This window comes from Etheostoma cragini, chromosome 1 (genome assembly GCF_013103735.1).
Source record: "Etheostoma cragini isolate CJK2018 chromosome 1, CSU_Ecrag_1.0, whole genome shotgun sequence".
Taxonomy (NCBI): domain Eukaryota; kingdom Metazoa; phylum Chordata; class Actinopteri; order Perciformes; family Percidae; genus Etheostoma; species Etheostoma cragini.
In genome coordinates this window covers 22,624,508-22,647,122 of record NC_048407.1, presented here as the reverse complement: position 1 = coordinate 22,647,122, position 22,615 = coordinate 22,624,508, and the positions used below count along the sequence as shown (strand labels likewise).

The following is a 22,615-nucleotide window of genomic DNA, read 5'->3' as shown; positions in this document are numbered from 1 at the left end:
AATACATACTGTATTTCTAAAATTGTATGATGTTTTTGTTGATTTATTATTACACAATACGTTTTCTGACCTTTTCGAATCCCCCGAAAAATAACCCATATTACAAAAAAGACTAAACTAATAAAAACTAAACTTGAAACTGAGCATTTTTGAAAGTGAAAAATAAACTAGCAAACCTGCTTTAAAAACTAATTAAAACTAAACTGAATATGAAAACAAAAAGTCTAAACAAAATAAAAATAAAAACAAATGAAAAATGCAAAATTATAATAACCTTGGTTTGGTACTGTCAATTTTTTTGTTTTGTCATGGTCGAAAAAAATTGTGGCAGAGACTTGTGATATCAATTCTAAGCAAATGCAATTGTGATTTATATTTTTGCCCAAATTGTGCAGGCTTACCTCCCAGTCATATTAATACTCATATTCCTCAAGGCTGTGGCCAAGGAGGGGGAGTTGCAGTCATCTTTGATTCAAGCCTGTTTATTAATCCTAAACCTAAACTAAATTATAACTCATTTGAAACCCTTGCTCTTAATCTTCTACATCCAACATGGAAAACAGAAGTCAATTAGACTTTAGACTCTGTTGCTCCTCTCAAAAAGAAGATGAGGACGCAAAGGAAACTAGCCCCTTGGTATATCTCCCAAATTCGCAAATTAAAACAAACCTTTTGAAAACCTTAAAGTAAATGGCCTTCACCAATCTGGAACAATCTTGTTTAGATCAGCAAGACAGTCTGAAAGAATAATGGAAGGCCCTCAGAAATTCCAGATCAGACCATTACTCATCACTAATTGAAGAAAATAAGAGCAACCCAAGGTTTCTTTTCAGCAGTGTAGCTAGGCTGATAGAGAGTCACATCACTCTGACCAACATTCGATCGGTAAGCAGCAGACGCTGTCTGGGTATACCACCATAACCGCAGATAGAAATGAGCGTAGCTCACGTAAATCCATTGGAGGAGGGCTGTGTTTATCTGTCGACAATCGCTGCGCTACACAGTATTGTGTTCAGGAGCAGGTGTGCACACCGGACTATGAAATATTGACTGTATCCTTCAGACCATTCTAACTCACGCAAGAGTTTGTTCAAATTACTGTTGTTCTTGTGTATGTGCCAGGACCGAATGACGAAGCAGCGGGGGAAAAAATAACAGAACTATAATCATGCACTCGCCCGCTCTGCAGACCAGCCCATCTTTGTCCTCGGAGACTTTAACACATGTAACTTGTCTATACATCTGCCCACTGTTCATCAATATGTTGACTGTCCTACACGGTTAAATTGGACCTGTGACCGCTGCTACGGAAATGTCCCTGAGGCATGTAAAGCGGTGTGCAGACCACCCCTCGGGAAATCCAGCTATAAATATATAACAATAGTAAATATGAAAATGTGCTCAAAAGGACAAAACCAGCCATCAAGCAGACACATATGTGATCTAAAATAAACAAAGATCAACTCAGGGACTGCTTTTACAATATAAAAAGGGAAACCTTCTTTGAATCCTGCCAGGATGGGAATGAACTTAAGGACACTATCATCATACATAAATCCTGTGAGGACTGTGTGTCTGAAACAAAGACTATTGAAATATAGCCAAATAATAAACCCTGAGTTTCTAAACATTTGAAAACCTGTATTAATGAAAGAAAAATTGCCTTTTGCTCAGGCAATATGTAATTAGTGCAGAAAAATGAAACAATTAAGGGGGGGTATCCTCAAGGCAAAAAATTGAATATAAAAATAAGATGGAGAGTAAATTTTTCAGCGGTAACATAAAACAGGCCTAGGAGGGTTTAACAGTTAAATGGGAAAAAGTTGCAAAAAAGGTGACAGTCTTGTAGCTTGCAGTTAAATTATTAGATAAAATGAATATGTTCTCCTGCAGGTTTGATTTTGTGGATGATAAGGGTCAGTGCAACGACATCTGTAAGAATCTCCCTACAGGTTCACCAAAGTCAAAGTCAAAGTCTGCTTTATTGTCAATTTCTTCACATGTCAAAAACATACAAAAAAATCGAAATTACGTTTCCCTCTATCCCACGGTGAAGACAAGACATTTTTAACCAATTAGGTCCACAGACAAACATAACGTTCAAGTAAACAATACAAAAAGTAAAAATAAGAAGACATATACAATGAGGAAAATAAGAGCAGGTGTACCCACGTCTTGGACATTTTCTTTAATAAGGCCCATACCAAAGAAGCCTGCTCCATGTAAGCCTGAAGATTTCCAACCCATAGCTATCACCTCCATATTGTGTAAAACAATGGAGAGATTTCTGGTACATCTCCTGACCTCTCAAGTGACCAGCATGTTAGATCTGCTGCAGTTCACTTATAGAAGTGACAGAGGGACTAATGATGCTGTGCTGGTCCTTCTAGACTCTATTTAGAAACAGCTTGCACTCCCTAAAGGGCATGCTAGAGTCTTACTCGTAGACTTTAGTGCAGCTTTTGTTTCATGAATTTCATGAAGCTACGCATTCTCCTGCAAAGACTAGCCAATATTAACATAGATAAGTGTCTGATTCTCTGGATCAGAGACTTTCTTTCTTGTCGCCCTCAGAGGGTGTGTGTAAAAAGCATTTTGTCAGGAGTGCATACCATTAGCACAGGCTGCCCACAAGGCAGCATTCTTTCCTCCATTGCTTTTCTCTCTATTTACAAAGAGTTTTCTATAAATAATAGCACCTTTAAATTGATAAAATACGCTGACGACATGGCCTTAGTAGACCTCTTACAAAAAATTGACGCCCTTGGCCCTTGAATCATGGTGCAATGATAGCAAGCTAAAGATTAATGTGGCAAAGACAAACAAGTTACTCTTTTGCAAACAAGACACAACAACAGAGCCAGTTTTACTTAATGGCCTAGCTGTTGAAACTGTGGGAACTTTTAATTACCTAGGTACGGTTCTTGACAACCACCTGAGCTTTTCAGAGACTTTATTTTTAAGAAATGCTCACAACGACTCAATCTCCTCAGAAGACTGAGCTGTCTGGGCGTCAGTGCTCAGATTACTGAGCTAGTATACGCCACACACATTGAAAGTGTTTTAACCTTTCACCTTTCTGCCTGGTTTGGCCATTTAGGTGCAAACACAAGCAGAAGCTTAACAAGATAGTGTCAATTGCTAGCAACATAGTGGGAAACCTGAAAAACATCTGACCTGAATATACACTGACAGAATGAATAAGAAAGCTAAGATAATCACTGCAGATAGTACACAACACCCGCTTTCCTGCCAGTTTGAGCTCCTGAGGTCTGGAAGTCTTCGGAGTACCTCTGGCAAAAAGTGTTTAAAAAAAATCTTGTATGCCATCAGTATCCTCAACCAAATCAAGTGACAATCAAACTGAGCTGCTATTTTAATGAATTTAAGCATATGTATTCTTTTTTATCCTGCTCAAATAAGTCCTTTAAGTCTCTCCAGCTGATCCAGTTTGTTGCAGCGCGTGTTCTCACAAGAACTAAGAAAAGCGATCATATTTCTCCATATTAGCTACTCTGCATTGGCTTCCTGTCAAATCCAGGGTTGAATTTAAGATCCTTCTCCTGACCTACAAGCCTCTAAATCATCAAGCACCATCATATCTTGAAGAGCTCATAGTACCTTATTGTCCCACTAGAGCACTGCACTCCCAGAATACAGTTACTTGTGAATTCTTGAGTCTCTAAAAGTAGAAGGGAGCCAGAGCCTTTAGCTATCAGGTTTGTCTCCTGTGGAACCATCTCCCAGTCTGGGTTCAGGGGGCACTTGCCGTTACCACATTTAAGAGTAAACTTCAACTCTCCTCTTTGATAAAGCTTATAGTTAGGGAGTGAGGGGTTGCAGCATTTGCCTAGACTGGCGGGGGAGGGTGTATAGCTACAGACACGTCACCCCTTCTCTTCTCTGCTTCTCTTCATAGTTGTCAGATACATTTACCAACCTTTTTAGAACTGGCTCAGATTTGCCTAGCACCAGCTCTTTCTTATGCAGTTACAGATTTAGATTGTTGGGGCTCTCTTTCCATCTTTGTACATCCATGTCTTAGAAATGTGTGTTACTAACTTTGCTATAGGAAGCTTATTCTCCAGAGTCCTTATGCTTTTTTTTCTTTTGCCCACCAGTTTTCCTCCAAATAGGGTGGCAGATAAATGACAGTTGCAGCTGTTGCCGTGGTCCCGCTCCACGCCCTATGCGCAATGCACTGTTACGCTCTGCAGTGCACTGCTAAGCCATGAACTACTACAACTACTATTTCTAGTCATAGTTCCATTATCTTTATTGTGACTGTTATTGCCCCTGTTCATCACACCCCTGACCGGCACCAACAGACAGCTCCTACCAAGAGCCTGGGTCTGTCTGAGGTTTCTCCCTAAAAAGGAAGTTTTTCCTTACCACTGTCGCACTAAATGCTTGCTCTTGGGGAAATTACTAGAATTGTTGGGTCTTTGTAATTTATGTGTGGTCTAGACCTACTCTATCTGTGAAGTGTTGAGTATGTTGAGATAACTATTGTTATGATTTTATACTATGAATGAAAGTAAATTGAATTGTTTTGAATTGAAATAAATAAAATTGAATAAGAGAAAATGACGCAGCAAGCGGTATTTAGGGATGGCAAGAAAGGGTGGCAGAATAAATAACAAATAGAGGATAAGAGAAAGACAAAAGACAAAATAAAGAAAAGAGTGCTTCCCTCACCCCCTCTCATCCTTTTTCTTCCATTTAATTTTTTCAGCAATGATGAATGATGTGCATTTGCTTCTGTGTGAGTGAATGTGTATGCTCATGTGTGCATGCATAGGTGTGTCTGTCTTAGCTATGAAGGTGTGTGGCTATCTGTGTGCATGTTAGATCAAAGTGTTGTGTGGTGTTTACGCTAGCCGGAGTCACGCCGCAAACAATAAGAATCCTTGATCATACATCAAAGACTTCACCTTGGCACTCACACTCACTGTGACACACACACACACAAGTACACTACACTCACATATGCTGCCTCTGAAGGAGGGGTAAGAAAGTTTATACATCCTGTAAACGTGTTGTGTACTTCTTATAAGTACAGCATTAATGGCACCTCGGACAAACACAACTTACAGGTCATCTTGACACTTAAAATTCATAAAATTCATTGGTCTTATACCAACCTTACGCAGTCAATCACATAAGCAGTGAGTTACAGTATCTGCAACTACCAGCACAAAATCTCAAGGACAATTTAAGGACTGTAAACACCTATGGAAGCTTTAAACATACACTGCATGCTTTGCATTTACCATTCTGCTGAGATATCTTTGCATATATACAACATGAAGCTCAAGTGATGATAAACGCAAGACAAGTTATCCAAAGAAGGTAAAAATTCTTCCTTTGATTTATAGAAGGTGTATATAGAGTTATACTCAGTAATCCAATACAGAGTATTAATGCGCCTTTAAAATTGTCATGAAATTATTTTACTCATTAATTAGCATAAGCTATGAAAGTAACACCAATTCCTTACATTTGTTGGCCATCTTAACAGACTGAAAACACATTACTGACATATTACCTCATTATATTTTTATAGTGCATGTGCCAATTGCCATTTTGACATAGACATTGCATTTATTACTGTGTGAAACACGACTTACACAACAGTATCTCCACTTGTCTTTCTTAGCCTATAGAAATAAAGAACAGAAGTTTTCTCTTCAGCAGTGCATAAAATAACTTCAACAGTCAGTGAATAAAAAGAGCCTTTATCCACCAACTGCTTACTGTTAAAACGAAGGTTAGCTACTGCTACATAATCTGATTTAGTATTGTTGAAGGGTATTAAATTAAAAAAATTATAAAACCTCCAGCACTCACAGATAAATAGTCTTTTTATTTATTGTGGGCAAAACCTTGTGGGTAACAAGTTTTTTGTGTGTCTTGGTTCCTTGCCACTACTGTGCACCCAATATTCAAGATCTGGAGCTGTGTGCGCTGTTAAATTCCATTAAATTCAAAAGCCACCTGTGGAAAAGGTTGTAAGAGTTTTGTTGTAGCTGATAAGTCATAACCACTTTTGTGATCATCAGCATTGCCACAGTCTTTTTTCTTTACTGTGAAAAATTGCCTGCTATGAATTACATTGCCTGGTGAAATATTCTGGCTACTGTGACCTGGTGACAAATTAATTAGTTGCATTCCCTTGACAGAAATGAGACACATTTCAGTCACACTAACAAGGACCAGTCACTGTTGGCATTGCCCACTGAGCTACTGACCCATGGCTATACAATTTAATTAACAGAAAAATGGGATGAGGATTTTTTGACCTGTGCACTGTGTTTGGTGGCAAAGTCACAGGGCTGCTCTGGCAGTACTGAATGACTTCTGGAGTGACTCTACAACAGACAGTCATGATTAACAAAAGCACTGTCGATCCCGCCAGGCTTTGGATTCACCTCAGCTATTTACCTTAGGTACACAATGAATTGTATGTGATTTGCAATCCAGTGAGCCATTGTGGCACACAGTCTGCTAGTTAGTCTGGCTGAAATATAACCAGCAGTGGAAAAGCAAAGCCACAAATCAAATGAAATACACCTTCCCTGGGTCAAACTACGTTTTAGTGGAGAAACCTTCAAAAAGGCCACAAAAACCGCTATGGGTCCTTGGAAAAGATAAAAAATGTAGCTCTTGAGGAGAACCAGTAAAATAGATTACTGTAAAACATGTAGCTGAATGGAAACGTCCTTAAAGGAGACAGTAGTATTACTGGCCTTAAACATCCTCAGACTGACTCATTCACTCAAATCACATATTTTGTAGTGGTAGCTCTAAGTGTTCTGATAAAAAACATATTGAACCCACAAATACCTAGTAGGACAAAAACACCAACTGCTGGCCTTCAAATTACAGTCATGCATATATAGACTCCCAATGGCGTTCACAAACATGCACCATTTGTAAAAACTGGGCTCCCTCTGTATCCAAGAACTGAAGATACAAATTTGTCAGTGAAGATAAATATCTTAAACACCATGATACATTTGAGTAACATACCCAACACACACACACACACACAAACACACTCACACACACACACACACACACACACACACATATTTACAGATGTTCAACACAATGTATTTACTGCTACGTTCTGGCTCAGCTTGTTTAAAAAATAGCATAGATGCCAATCAAACCTATCATTGCTATGGAAACAGAATAGAAAACAACAAATATTTGGTACAGCCAAGAACACAATTCATTGCAAAGAATGGTATTGCAGTTAAAATAAAAAGGCTTGGCTCATTCTGTATGCACCACAGTCTGCAAGGAGTGCAGATAAACAACCAAAATCTAAAATCTTCTCCTTCTTAAAGCATTTAATTTTAAGATATTACATTTCAAATCCCCAAGAGCACAGAGCCAGCAGGTCCTCCATTCTAATAGTGGATGTAGTTTTGCTAAAACCAAAGGTTTGTGCTCAGAAACAAAATGTTGGCCAGCCTAAGTTGTTGTGTGGGGAGACCCTCTGTGCTCTCTTGATACATATTCTAAACTGGTTGTGCCCTGAATCTGAAGCAACAATTCTATGTCAAGTCTATCTGTTGTGGACTAGCATGATGGAGTCATTTCTTACACTGACAGCCAGCAGCTTTTCAGGATTATTATACATTTGCCAAAATGTACATAAGAGAAAATTAACCCACTTCATGGATGCTAATTACCCACTGATATGGAGCAGAGGGAGGAGTGCCTCTGTGGATTGTTTTTAAAGCTACTTGGGTCAGAATAGACTACATCAGATTTGCCATGACTACATGCCAGCCATTACAACACATATATTGTATGTATAGATCATATCTTGAGAGAATTTTTTTTTTAAATAAGTTTGTGTTAGCAATAACTTTCTCAACATGTTTTTTGAGGACAAGCTATACAAATAGGTAAAACAAAGAATCCTCCTGGTATGAGTGTTAAACCGTGTCAAAATGTATTGTGGCTGGGATGTCAAATCCATTAGGTGTTGGGAAATTATGTAAAAATATCATGTACTCTGCTTGTAAATTATTGGATGTCAGATTTCTCTTCTCTTGTTTTTACTCCTTTTACTCTCCAAGTTATGTGGAGTTATTAAATGAAGTTTGCCATGGTTCTTTTTAAAAAGCAAATCTAATACTTAAATGGGAAGCAAAGAACAATAGTTAAGTCAAAACATTCACATTCAAAACAATCAGAATGTACAGCCCAATAAAAAAGCACGTCATTTAAAGTAATGGGTAATAGCACTAGTTTGTTTTACACTACTGACATGCACTGTACACATAACAGCCCACAGTAAAATATTGGAAAAATTCTGATAAGTTGTGGTGGCACTTAATGGCACCTTAAGGTGTAGAAAGTGTAGATAAATTGAGGTGAAACATACAAAGCAACAACAAAAAACGGATGTATTTAATAAAAATAAAGATGCGGTGTAGTTCCTTAAAGTGTTATTGCAATATACAATTTACATATTCATCCTCTATGAGTTTTTGCAGTGTTCCCCTTAAAAGCACTGTACAGTAGTCTGAGTTTACTGCTCTGCTTTACAAAGAAAAGCCAGTAAAAAAAACACTCAATATTGTATAAATTATATAATAAATTATTTTACACACTCTTACTTTATTTTTATTACAGTTTTGTGTTTTTTTAATAGCTGGTGGTTAGTTTATTGCAAAAACAATTACAGTATATTCTGCAGACATTGTTATTGTTATAAATTCATAGCAAGAGGACATTAGTAGGCTACAAAGTTTCCCAGTAGTTCCTTTTGTATGTCTGTTTTTATCCTGTCACTGTTAGTAGTATAGTCTTTTCTCATCAGTCTGATTTTGTCAGAAATGTAATCTGCAGAGAAACATAAGGGACAGACTGTTCTTGTGTGGGCTACAAGCACAGTTGATTTTAATATATACAGTTAGGTGGGTTTTTTTGTCACATGTGGGTGCATGTGTATGGATGAGCGTGAAAGCTGGTGGTTTTCTGAGATGTTTGTAATTATTCTCTCCCTGTTGTTTCTTTACGTGACATCTTTCACACGAGAACATCAAAAAGTTTCTCCCCATTGCTCTCCCCTCTCACATTCCCTCAGCGTACTGTCTCAATGCGCTCCCTCTCTTCTACTTAAAGGTTTCTCCCACTGCTCTTTCATTTTATTTTATTTTTTACATTGTTCTCCTGTCATCTCACTCTGTAAATATCTGTATTTATTTCTCGATGTGTATTAAAACTGCCTCACATTCCCGCTGTCAGTTTCTGCTTGAAATTCCTGCAGTTTGCTATATGTTCTTTTCTTTCCTTCATCTAGCCGTCCTTCACCCTCTGCTGAAAGATGGATGGATTGGACAAGTGGTTAATGAATCAATGAATGGTTTTATGTGTGCATGTGTGACAGAAAAAAAGACAGAGGTTGGAAGAGAGAAAGTGTGAGTGTTTGTATTCTGCATATGTGTGTCTGTGTGTTGTATATATGTGCTATAGTAGTGAATGATTGTGTCTGTCATTTACTCTAACATGGCATGCCGTCAAAATTATTCCATTTAATAACTCTGCGTGCATGTGTGTGTGTGTGCCCCTAAGAGTGTATGTGCGCACACAGGTATGCATGTGTGAAACAGGATACGGGTTTCTCCAAGCATAGAAATAGTTTTCTCTGCACTGAACACCATTTAAATGGAAACACTGTAAAATGTTGTAAAAAGCTGTAAAAATACGGTAAAACCGAGGTCCATTCAACGTTGAGTAGTTGCACGGTTCAGGCTCACATCATCAGTCTACTGAGATGATCTTGACTGCTGCAAGACACACACACACACACACACACACACACACACACACACACACACACACACACACACACACTCAAAAGTATACCTATGGACACATTTGTACAGCTGCACAAATACACTAATGTGCTGGTTTCTTTTTTTAAGGCAACACATGCACACACATTGACCTTTAGCTTCATATTGTTAAAGTACGCACACACACACACATACACACACACACACACAAAAACACACACACACACACACACACACACACACACACATACCACTAATATGCTGATACACACTGATCTTTTGTGTTAAATTGCGCTAACACTGCCATGCCTGTGTAGAGATGACTAATAGTCACTGCTTTGTAGATAATGAACTGTAAAATATATTTTCATTAACCATATTTTGTGTGCGTGAGTGTGTGTGTTTGTATGTGTGTGCATGCGCATCATGTTTTTTTTAACTTAAAGGTCTAGAAGTCTTTTCAGGTCTACTGATTGTAATTCACTGATCTGCTGATAGTAAATCCCTTGTTTCATGCATAGGTGTTAATCTTTGTAATCCAGTGTGTGAATTAGGATTATCCAGTGAAACCTTACTTTAAAGTGTTTCAGGTGATTGGCTTTAGAGGCAACAGAAAGCAAACCTGAATGCAGGATGTTTGTTGTATTTCTATTTGCCCTCTTCGACCTCAAGTTGAAGATCTCTGCTTAAAGATGCTTTTGGTGGAAGAGGGCAAATAGAAATACAACAAACATCCTGCATTCAGGTTTGCTTTCTGTTGCCTCTAAAGCCAATCACCTGAAACACTTTAAAGTAAGGTTTGACTGGGGGGGTCCTTTAGAGTAACTGCAGGGGGCCTCCAAATTATTGCTAATAGTTGAAAGTTTTTTGTAAAAATTAAAATGTCTTAACATGAATCCAACATATTATTAGCAAATATAAATCCCCACTGATGATAGGCGTACTGGACTAGGTAGTTACTAAGATAGCCATTAACAGATATAGTTAAAACTATGCATTCACTGTGCCACATGCATGTTTAACAAAAAAGATGATTATAAAATCATGCTGAAAATTATTATTTTAATAACTTAGCATTCTATGCACTATGCATAAAGGCTATAGGCTGCCCTACACTTTATAGTAGGCCCAGATTGATGTACAACTTAATTTTTATACAGTAAATGTCCATGTCTCTTTCAGTTAAGGGGTCCTCCGTGTAAAAAATGTTGAAGAACCCTGTCTTAAAGGATAACTTAATTTGGACTTGAACGTTCATTTTATAACTTCTTCATTTTCTGCTGGCCGTTAATATATTGCTTCTTAATGTGATTCAAACGAGATGTGGAACAAAACCAAGCCGTAACTGCATTCTAAAGTTTGACCAAAGATAATATGAGGCTTCAGCATTCCAAGTTGGACAAATCAAAAACTGTGAAAATTCCCTCTGGCAGGAGTGTGGAGTTCTAAGGTTTTCTACACATGATCACTGACAGAATTGCTTGAGAATTAGTCATTGTATACAGCGCAGTTATATGAAATGATGACACATCTGCATTTATTAGTCAGTGCAGAATGGCAAAAATTGATTAAGACTGGGCTGAATTACTATATCATCTTCATCATGCTGTTTTTGTTCTCTCAGTAGCTTTCTTTTGGAAAAAGAAACGCTTTTGTTGAGTCTTGCATGATGCATAATTACTATGTTTTCAGTATTGTGCGGGTAAACGGATATTTTAACAGCCATTTTTTGTTCTCAGAGCACTATGACAACTCTTATTGTAACAACAAAAGCACAACTCAAGTGGGCACACTTGAGTTGTTTGGATGATGCACTGTTGTCTGGGGAGGATTGTCATATCATTGTCATATCAAGACAGTTATCATGACTAAGTGAAATATACAGTACATGTTAGCAAAATTAGCTGAAGTTCTTCAACTCTAAATAGACTTGAAGCTTGTAGGTCCGTCTTTCTGCTAGATTTTAGTTGTTTTTGGGAAGCAATCACAAGAACCCTGAGTCAATCTTAAAATCTGGGACACACAGGCGTTCTTTATTGGCCGTGGGACATTGGTGTGTGTTGCTCTAGGTGACTGTAGGTAGTCATATGCAATTAAAACACACACGCACGCACCCACGCACATATGGGGATGGCAGTAGCTCAGTCCGTAGGGAGTTGGGTTGAGAACTGGAGGGTTGCTGGTACAAGTCCCCTTACAGACCAAATTCAGGAGTGTGGATTGGTAGCCGGAGAGATGCCAGTTCACCTTCTGCGCACTGCCAGGTGCTCTTGAGCACAGTACCCCCCCCCCCCCCCCCCCCCCCCCCCAACTGCTCAAGACACTGGCATCTCACTGAGCATGTGTGTGTATTTCAGGCCTTTGTGTAGTGAATTCTAACAAAAACAGAGTGTAAATTGTAATTTCCCCCCCCGGGATTAATAAACAGTATAAATTATTATTATTACACACACACAAATACTCTGTGCTTATCTCAGAAACACATATGCACATGCACAAAGATTAAGAACTACAAACTCTTCACCACAGTCACCCATTGATCTTACATATAGCATAGAGGGCCTAGTTCATGTGTGTTTGTGTCTATTCGGTTTGCATGTGTATGCAGTATGTGTGTCTGTTCGAGTATACAAAAGAAAGCCCTAATGGGGCTGTTCATTTCCCCAAACACAACATGTATTGATCCAGTATACATGAAACGCCCACACTGATTTAACACAGACACAGTTTCTCACTCACACAAACATACAAACACACTATGGTGTACACAGGTCTTTATGAAATTTCTATCTCTTACTTTATCTCTTTCCCACACACAACAATAAAAACACAGAAATTGAGCTGAAATGAGTGTTAAAGTGAAAATATGGGAAGGTTTAACAGGGCTTACATTGTTTTTATGGTTAACACCCACAGAGAAACACACACACACACACACACACACACACACACACACACACACACACACACAGATACAGGTATGAAGAAAGAACAGGAAAGCTGAGGATAAGCTTTGTGATCCCACACACGCACACACGCACACACACATACACACACACACACAAACCCACACAGACATACACATGCACACATCTAACAGTATTTGTTGAGCAGAAAAGAGCAGAACCATTGTCAAAGGGTTACACATCATATTTTGTGAACAGCTAATGTTGTCACATACTCCTGTACACCACCAGTACTTTTGTTTTGTATTTGAATTTCTGATGTTTGGGTGGATCTTAAAAAGCAGGGCTTTCAAGTGGGGAAGCAGAGTTTGTGTCCTGGAAGAAGGTAAGAGGAGAACACAAGACTTAAGATTTTGGTAATGTTGTCATATTACCAAAATGATGACGTTGATACGATACCTGCCTAAATATCTTGAGACCGGTCCGTTACTGACCAGTGTTAGAGACCCTTTCATCCATAGTGCAAGCAAAGCGCTGAACACAAACACTTCCCAACTATCGGACATAGTTATTCTTAAAATACAGTAGTTACTGATAAAATGGGGTATAGTACCAATTTTAATGGCAGGGTATTGCAATACCTTTCTAGTATTGATACACAGTGCAACACTAGTCTGGGCAGCTCATGTTATTGGCCCCTGGTTTATTATTTTATTTGAGACAAAAATGCAAGATTATGTTCCCCTGCCAAGTCATTTGGTTTGAAAGTAAAATAGTATGTTTCATTTTGGTATAATTTACAAAGGCCCTGGCAGGTCCTCTTTGGGCTTCTAGTGGGTCCACAGCAACATCAGCAAAAGTTTCATTTCACTCTAATTTATCAGTAAAACCCCGAAGGCTCACTCTTACTGCTGGTTGTTGAATTTGAAATTCCTTCAAAACTGTAACATGGTCTCATCTTTACATAATTTATCCTAACATTTTAAAGGAGTGCAATTTCAGAGCAAATTTCTGCAGTGGTATCCAATCAAAACACCCTACACTTCACCAGAATAACTTTAACTGTAGAAAAGTATTTAGGATTTATATCATGTCCATATCTAAATGTTTGGATAGAATATTTGAACCCTTAAGCATTTACTCTTTAATTGTTTAGGTGAACACGCTGCCATGCTGATCATTCTGACTGCATTTACCTGGACTCTTAAATACCAATACCAGACATTATTGACAGAAAATAAGATGAAATGTGATAGAATAACTTGTGTGCACTAGATTATCACTGTTCATTATTTTTGTTTATTTGCTTTAAGCTGCGCATCATTTAACTGCTGTTTAATGTTTTGCTTACTAAAAAAAGACTGCAGTCCTAGTGTCCTTCATGTATTTGTTTTTCCTAGATAGTTAATGAGCCACATTAAGTCTCGGATACGAAGTGCAGTTCATTGACTTTCAGGTAACAAAAACCTGCAAGACATCTGCCCTTAACGAGATTATTGGGCTTTACACAAGTATCAACATCATATTTTCATCTAAAGGGAGATTTTAATCAAAGGCCTGACCATCAATCAAGATAATCTTGTCGTGTGGGCTTGTAGAGTCAGCTTTTAACCCCTCTGATCAGTTACTTAGCTGCCCTCCAATTCACATGTGATATAACTGTGTGGAGGTTTTCTCTGTAAATGTTTTAATCTTTAAACAACAGGCTTTTAAGTTATGATTAGGTGTTGTTAGATCACTTTGTGTAGGTTTACTGGTATCGTGGAGGGACAGAAACAGTGCTGAGCCACTGTGAGCAGCCATTATCTCAAGCCAATTCTTACATCTTTATCGCATGTTGGGCGTTTGGCCCAACAATAAAGAAGCTTTTACACACAACTTTCACTTTATGTAAGGCTGTTTTTTTTTTTTTTTTCTTTGAAAACCTACACCATAGACCCTGTGTATTATCAGTTGTTTTTTTGTCCTTTGCTGTTATAAACCGAATTCCCTACATAAGCTAACCTTAATGGCATTGTCAACACCTTCCGAAGACATTTCTCAAAACCTATTGCTGTTTTCAAATTTATTGTGAAGCACATGCAGGAAGTGTTGAGTTAGTCTCAGCAGCAGATTTGAACCAAAGAGGAACAGAAAACAATAGGGCTCCTGCTGTGACAGTGTTGCTTGAGTGATAGAATGACTGGAAAAAAAGTGATAAATAAGGCAATAATATACACTGGGGATTGCAGTGGAGCTGAAAATTCAGGGACAGATACAATGGTTTGGGTACTAAATAGGTTCTTTGGTGTGAGGGATCAGACATGTATTCCAAGTCTACAGATGCCAATGTCCAAAGGCAGCCACATTTTAGAGGGGTGAGGTAAAGTCCCTAAAATCTGGTGGTCCACCTTCATTGTCGGTTTGATTGATGTCACACATCATGAATATGGAGGTCAAATGAAATCACATCAGTGAATTATTCGGAGGAAACAGTGTTATCTTATTATGCCACTCCATCCATACTTGGTTGCATTATGTAAGTTTTTTAGTTTTTTTTTTACACCTGACAGACCTATAAAAGTATGACATGCATAATCTATGGCTATATTTTGAGAGACATGGCTTGGACATGTTTGTGAAGATGATTGTAAAACTGGTAGACATGTTGGGATGTTGATTTGGCATTTGTCATATTGTTGTGTGCTGAGCAAGAGTTTTAGTGACTGCCTCCTATAGTATGTGGTGACTGTACAGTAACAGCATATGTCCTAAGTGACTAACCAATTAACTCATTTAATATATATATATATATATATATATATATACAGTGGTGTGAAAAAGTGTTTGCCCCCTTCCTCATTTCCTGTTCCTTTGCATGTTTGTCACATTCAAGTGTTTCGGAACATCAAACCAATTTAAACAATAGTCAAGGACAACACAAGTAAACACAAAATGCAATTTGTAAATGAAGGTGTTTATTATTAAAGGTGAAAAAAAATTCCAAACCATCATGGCCCTGTGTGAAAAAGTGATTGCCCCCCTTGTTTAAACATACTATAACTGTGGTTGTCCACACCTGATTTCAATTTCTCTAGCCACACCCAGGCCTGATTATTGCCACACCTGTTCACAATCAAGGCACTTAAATAGGAGCTGCTTGACACAGTAAGGTCCACCAGAAGATCCTTAACACATCACACATCATGCCGAGACCCAAAGAAATTCAGGAACAATTGAGAAAGAAAGTAATTGAGATCTATCAGTCTGGAAAGGGTTATAAAGCCATTTCCAAAGCTTTGGGAATCCAGCGAACCACAGTGAGAGCCATTATCCACAAATGGCAAAGACATGGAACAATGGTGAACCTTCCCAGGAGTGTCCGGCCGCCCCAAATTACCCCAAGAGCACAGCGACGACTCATCCAAGAGGTCACAAAAGACCCCACAACAACGTCCAAAGAACTGCAGGCCTCACTTGCCTCAGTTAAGGTCAGCGTTCATCAGGAAAAGACTGGGCAAAAATGGCCTGCATGGCAGAGTTCCAAGGAGAAAACCACTGCTGAGCAAAAAGAACATCAAAGCTTGTCTCAATTTCTCCACAACACATCTTGATGATCCCCAAGACTTTTGGGACAACATTCTTTGGACCAATGAGACAAAAGTGGAACTCTTTGGAAGGTGTGTGTCCAAGTATATCTGGCGTAGAAGGAACATTGCATTTCATAAAAAGAACATTATACCAACAGTAAAATATGGTGGTGGTAGTGTGATGGTCTGGGGCTGTTTTGCTGCTTCAGGACCTGGAAGACTTGCCGTGATAAAAGGAACTATGAATTCTGCTGTCTACCAAGAGATCCTGAAGGAGAATGTCCGACCATCTGTTCGTGTACTCAAGCTGAAACGAACTTGGGTTCTGCAGCAGGACAATGATCCTAAACACACCAGCAAGTCCACCACCGAATGGCTGAATAGAAACAAAATAAAGACTTTGGAGTGGCCTAGCCAAAGTCCTGACCTGAATCCTACTGAGATGTTGTGGTATGACCTTAAAAAGGCCGTTCATGCTCGAAAACCCTCTAATGTAACTGAATTAGGACAATTCTGCAAAGATGAGTGGGCCAAAATTCCTCCAGGACGCTGTAAAAGCCTCATTGCACGTTATCGCAAACGCTTGGTTGCAGTTGTTGCTGCTAAGGGTGGCCCAACCAGTTATTAGGTTTAGGGGGCAATCACTTTTTCACACAGGGCCATGATGGTTTGGATTTTTTTTCACCTTTAATAATAAACACCTTCATTTACAAATTGCATTTTGTGTTTACTTGTGTTGTCCTTGACTATTGTTTAAATTGGTTTGATGTTCCGAAACACTTAAGTGTGACAAACATGCAAAGGAACAGGAAATAAGGAAGGGGGCAAACACGTTTTCACACCACTGTGTATATATATATATATATATATATATATATATATTTTAAATTATCTGAACAATATCTCTCCTTTCTCTTGACATTTTACTGGGGAAATGCAGTGATAGTAAGGAAAGGTAGGCACAAGGATAATGACACAGCATTTTTAGCCATTATGCCAATTGTTCTGTCACTCAGTTACAACCCACTTATAGGAAAGCTACAGTGAGCTCCCGAAACTGCCCTTCCGATGATGTTCCTTGACGTCATCTGGCAGTAGAGACAATAGACTTTAAATCTCCCATACAATGTCCTCTTTATGTAAAATCCTGTGGACTGGGAGTTATCTACCTTCTATTATAATACTTTGTAGGATAAAAAGATGAAATATTGAATTGTTTTTGTATTTCCGGCTTTACATTACTGTGTACTGCAAGTGTAGGTGTAGAAAAAATGCAGCAATTTAGAGACATATAATCTTTCCAATTTACACTACCTTTTGGTTTCCCCCATTACACAACCTCTTATGCTTAAAAATGCCAATAAATCATTATGTTTTGTGTGTGTGTTTGAATGTGTGTGTCATTTGGATGATATATGGGAAGAGTTGTAACATCAAGTTTACCCACAATTCTGTGCTGCCCAGGGGACCGTGAACTGTCACTTAGCCTATCAATGAAATTGAATGTTTTGCACACAGACACCCACACTGTATGCATACACAGACAGACAGATACAAAAGCAAATATGCATTCGCTCATGTACATACCAGAAGACATCAAGACACACATAGGCACACAGGAAGACAAATTGATTCACACATACATCACAATGAAATACACGCACACACACACACACACACACACACACACAAATCCATCCATTCTGTTAGCGAGTTGACAGATGTAAATGTGCTCAGAGGACAGCAGGACTAAATGAAGATACATTAGACGTGTGTGTGTGTGTGTGTGTGTGTGTGTGTGTTTCTCTGCGTGTGTGAGTTGGTCTGTCTAGAGCCCGACCAATAAAGGATTTTTAAGACTGATACGAATATTTGGTTATTTAAAAACTTTTCTAAACATACATGTCTTTCCTATTAACCCATGTCCAAAAAACAATATAATACAATATTTTTTAGGGAAGGCATAAACCAGCCATAGGGATACATTCTGTACTACTGGTCACTTCTTTTCTATACTGCATCTGGAGTGAAGCTATATTGTAATTTAGTTGCTCAAATGCCCATTATTAGTACCTACTGCAGCAGTATCACTTCTACCACTGCTATTATGAGGTATCACCATGTGTCATTCAGTTTTCTTTAGATTAGATCATATGATATCAAGGGTAATGGCTATACTTACAAATCCTGGATGTTGTGGGTGACACTGTTTTTTCTTTTATAACAACAAATTACCTAAAATGATTGTCTAGATAATGTCATGCATAAGACCTTTTTGTCTTGGAACCTCTCGACTAATCCTGGTCTTGGATTTGACAAAGGTGGTCTTGACTACAGCCCTGCAAAAACAGCAGACTTGATATTTACATAGCTAGAGCTATCCTTTTCACTCAAGGATTAAAAAGCTTTCTGTGCTCTTCCTGTCAGCACACACTGAAGCAGCAGTGCACAATCTGCATCAGGCCAACCCCTAACCTTAACATGCTCAAAATACACAAAACAACCATTGGGATCATTCTCATTAAACTGTGGCAGTAGCCTTAAATTATTAATATCAAAGGAACGCACAGCTCCAGACAACTGCCTGCTCTGATCTCCACTGGACCCCTTACTTTCATTTACTAAAGATAAGTGGTGCCCTTCCAGATCTAATTTGGCCTGCTCTATTTCTTGACAAACACTCTCCACCTCAATCTGCTTTTTAATTTGCTATTCATGTTTACATTTGTCATGCTCATGCTGAATCAACAACAGTTCCTTCTGTTGATCAAACGTTAAGCCCTGAGTCTGAATAAGTGCAACCGTGGAAACCATGGAGACTGGAGAATAACCTTCCATGTCCACAGCCAACACACCTTTCTCCCTCAACTCAGACTTCAAAGCTAGCCTAATGTTCTCTTTAAGGTGTTTTTTTTACTACCACTACAGAGAAGTGCGCCGCAATCTTCAGCAACTGCTCCTTAGTACAATGCCCCAACGCCTCTTCAGACGGAGCTGCAATAAACCAGAGATAGCAAAAGTACTCACTTCCCGTAAGTAGAAGTACAGATAGTTGTGTTAAAAATACTCTGGTAAAAGTAGAAGTACTGACTTTAACTTCTTCACTCAAACAAATGTAACAAAGTACAGGCTTGGATATTTACTTAAAGTATAAAATTAGCTTTGTGAATGACAACCATTTTTTATGCAAAGCTACCTGGACCACGCAAATGTTACTAGAGTGCACGCCGAGAAACTTCAGTGGACATGGAAAAAAGGCTCTTTATATGCCATTACCTAAATTTTAAATTGATGTCTGTCAATAGGCCTGAAACATGACATATATGATTATTGTGACAGAGAATGAGACTCCAGGCGAATACAATTATTATTTATTTATTATCAATATTAATATAGACGGAGTAGTAAGAGTTCAATTGTCATAAAGGATGACAAATTTGTGAGAATCCTCAAATCCATTTTCTCATTTTTTATATTTCCCTTAACATTTAAAAGAATCTACTTGAAGGTGTGTGCTCAAATATGGCTTTTGGAAAGAAAATAAAGGATAGAATATGAATTACGAAACATACATTTACAAGTTCCCCAGCACATTGGTCAGGAGTCATTCTTGATAACTACTATCTCAAACATCTCTCGCAGATAAGGCCGAGGATGATTGGAAATGTCTTGCTGCTTGTCTGCCGAATCTTCTGGATGTTCAATCATGTCGTCATCCATACTATGTGCTAATGTTAGCACTATCAAGCTCCACTGATTTGCCGCAAATAAATGTATAATGTCACCGAATCTGTTGAGTCGTCTTAGTGGTGCGTCAAGTGTAACTTCCAGTATATTCCCATCCAATTAGATTGAATTCGGTATTGATTATGCCAACAATAATAACGGTAATTCCAGTGAAATTATTTTAAACTTGTTAGTGAGGACTAGATTAGATCAGGTTTGTCTGTTAAAACACAGACGGAGACAACTTCTCTCTTTTGATGCAATGTGCAACATAACAGGTGAAGAACGCAAACAAAATCACTAACTAACTTACTCTAAATGTGCAAGAACTATGGACCAATACAAACAACGGGCTTAAATTAATTGACAACATAATTTATAGGATTTACAGTTCTCTTTTTGTTGTCCCTCACTTTTTTCTCTGTGTGGCCCGCGCCCGCTCACAGACAGTACAAAACTAAAGTAAGGAGCCAATTTTGTAAAATATAAGGAGTAGAAAGTACAGATGTTTGTGTCAAAATGTAAGGAGTAAAAGGAAAAAGTTGGCAAAAAAATAAAGTAAAAATATCAGAAAAATCTACTTAAGTACAGTAATAACTATTTGTACTTAGTTAACTCCCATGTCTGCAATAAACGCATCACACTCTGCCATTACAACAAACAGCTGGCAAAACAAAACAGCAACAGATCCACCAAGACAGTGCATCGTCCCCATGCGCACTAGGAGGACTAACCCTCACCCGGTATGGAGTTTCCCCGCTATCTAGAACAACCCAGCTAACTAACTCACCCCTAGTCTTCATGCAGCTATTTATGCACTAATGACCGCTGGCTTGGGAGAGCAACTAGCACATTAGCATCCCTCCGAAAACCACGGACATGCTCCAAAGCTAAAAGCTTCACCCACGTTAATCACAACCCTACCAAGGAGCAGCTCAACAAGCCCAAAAGTGGACCGTTGCTACAGCCTACAAGAGAAAAGTCCACCCACTTTAATCAGCAGTACGCACATGAGGACCCAGACCAGCCACCTGGATTACCTGTTGTCTGCAGCAACAACAAATAATTTGTAAGAAAAAAATAGACACCTACAAACTTATTTTATATGCCAGAAAACAAGCCTTCACTTACCCTGTTTAACCAGCCAAACTAACAAATAGCACCACAGCACTACCCCAAATGAATAAATGAGCGAACAAACAATTACTAAAGTAAGACAAAAGCTTTTTACCATTCCGACAGGCTGACACGCTCCCAACGAACTAAACAACCATACAAACAAATCAAACACATTGCTCTCCAAACACAGTAACAAGCGACACAAGCTCACAGTGTGTTGTTATCTTACCAAGATGAACGAGCTCACATCTTATCAAGCTACCGCATTCCTACAAGAACAACGGACCCAACTCATGTTCCCCAAGTTGCCCGGCTACAACAATACTAAGGCCACAACAATCCCATATCTTACCAAATTGCCCAAACACTAAGACCAACGCAGCCCCCATTTTGTTACAACTTGGCCTAAGGGCCATGAAAAAAGAGGGAACGAGGCAGCTTAAATGATCAAAACGGATTTATTTAACAAAAGAATAAACTAAACATAGCTTTTGTAATGTGCTAGGTGTGTCTCTTTTACTTAAATAAACACAAAGCAAGATGTGGCAGTTGAGGAGATCAGGCCATGGATGATGTCTGGATTGCATTGAAGAGAGAAGAGAATGTAGTCCGACCAGGTGAAACTTTATCCCCACTGGCTCACGGCTCCCAGGTGGACCAGATCTGCCATCAACTCAAGACAAAAAGGGTTAAGACCAGTGAGGTATCACTCCCACAGAGTGGCCTCAGTGGATCACACAGGGGGCGACACACCTACTAACCTAGGTATCCACATAAATTGGATTCAGATACTTCACAAATGTCAAGGAAAAACCCAATAGTCACATGTGTAACACTTACATTCACTTACACTAGTCGGTCTTAATCTCATCTCTGCACAAAGAGAGTTAGCAACAATGTATTAAAGAAAGAAAGAAAACATTTACTTTGCAAGTGCATGCTTATATGTTTATGTTTCTGTATGTATGTGAGCATCCATGTAAGTGGGCTCACACACGTGTAAATGTGCGTGTGAGTATTGGTGAGGCAAATTATGACATTTTCTCCATGTCTTTGTCCCCTCCTTTGTGACATACCACAGCCTCAGGGCAGGTCACTCTTTCTATGACAAGGCACAGTCAGGTCAAGGTTGTCATAGCGATGATGACAGGAAGGAAAAAGATAGAACAGAATGGGTTGGCAGTAATCTTTGGAGAAGAAGGAAGAGAAGGAGAAGGATCAGCGGGGGGTGAGTGATGAGGGAGACTAGGAATGGATGTGGTTTTAGATTATTTTAAGGATTCTGGCTGAATGAGATGCTATTATATCTGCCGCCCCCTTCTCCTCAGGACTGTCTATCGCCGTAAGGTGTGGGGAACCTTGATGAGTTATCGTGGAGGGCTCATGAAGCTCTAAGCAAAGTTTGTTACATGGAAAATAGACACGTGAGCAGAAGGATGGACAAACGTCCGACATTCCGTTTGCTGACTTTGAA

General features: G+C 38.8%; 1 protein-coding gene and 1 long non-coding RNA gene across 2 annotated transcripts in view; one reads left to right on the top strand and one right to left on the bottom strand.

Moving 5' to 3' along the window:
* The window catches only part of LOC117948226 (CUB and sushi domain-containing protein 1-like), a 306,260-nt gene that overhangs the window by 85,340 nt on the left and 198,305 nt on the right, over positions 1-22,615 (top strand). The window lies entirely within an intron of this gene.
* Positions 730-10,737, bottom strand: LOC117942960. Its single transcript, XR_004656260.1, has 3 exons — positions 10,724-10,737; positions 7,704-7,706; positions 730-841 (listed from the first exon to the last, which is right to left on the bottom strand). It is a non-coding gene; the product is annotated as an uncharacterized LOC117942960 (long non-coding RNA).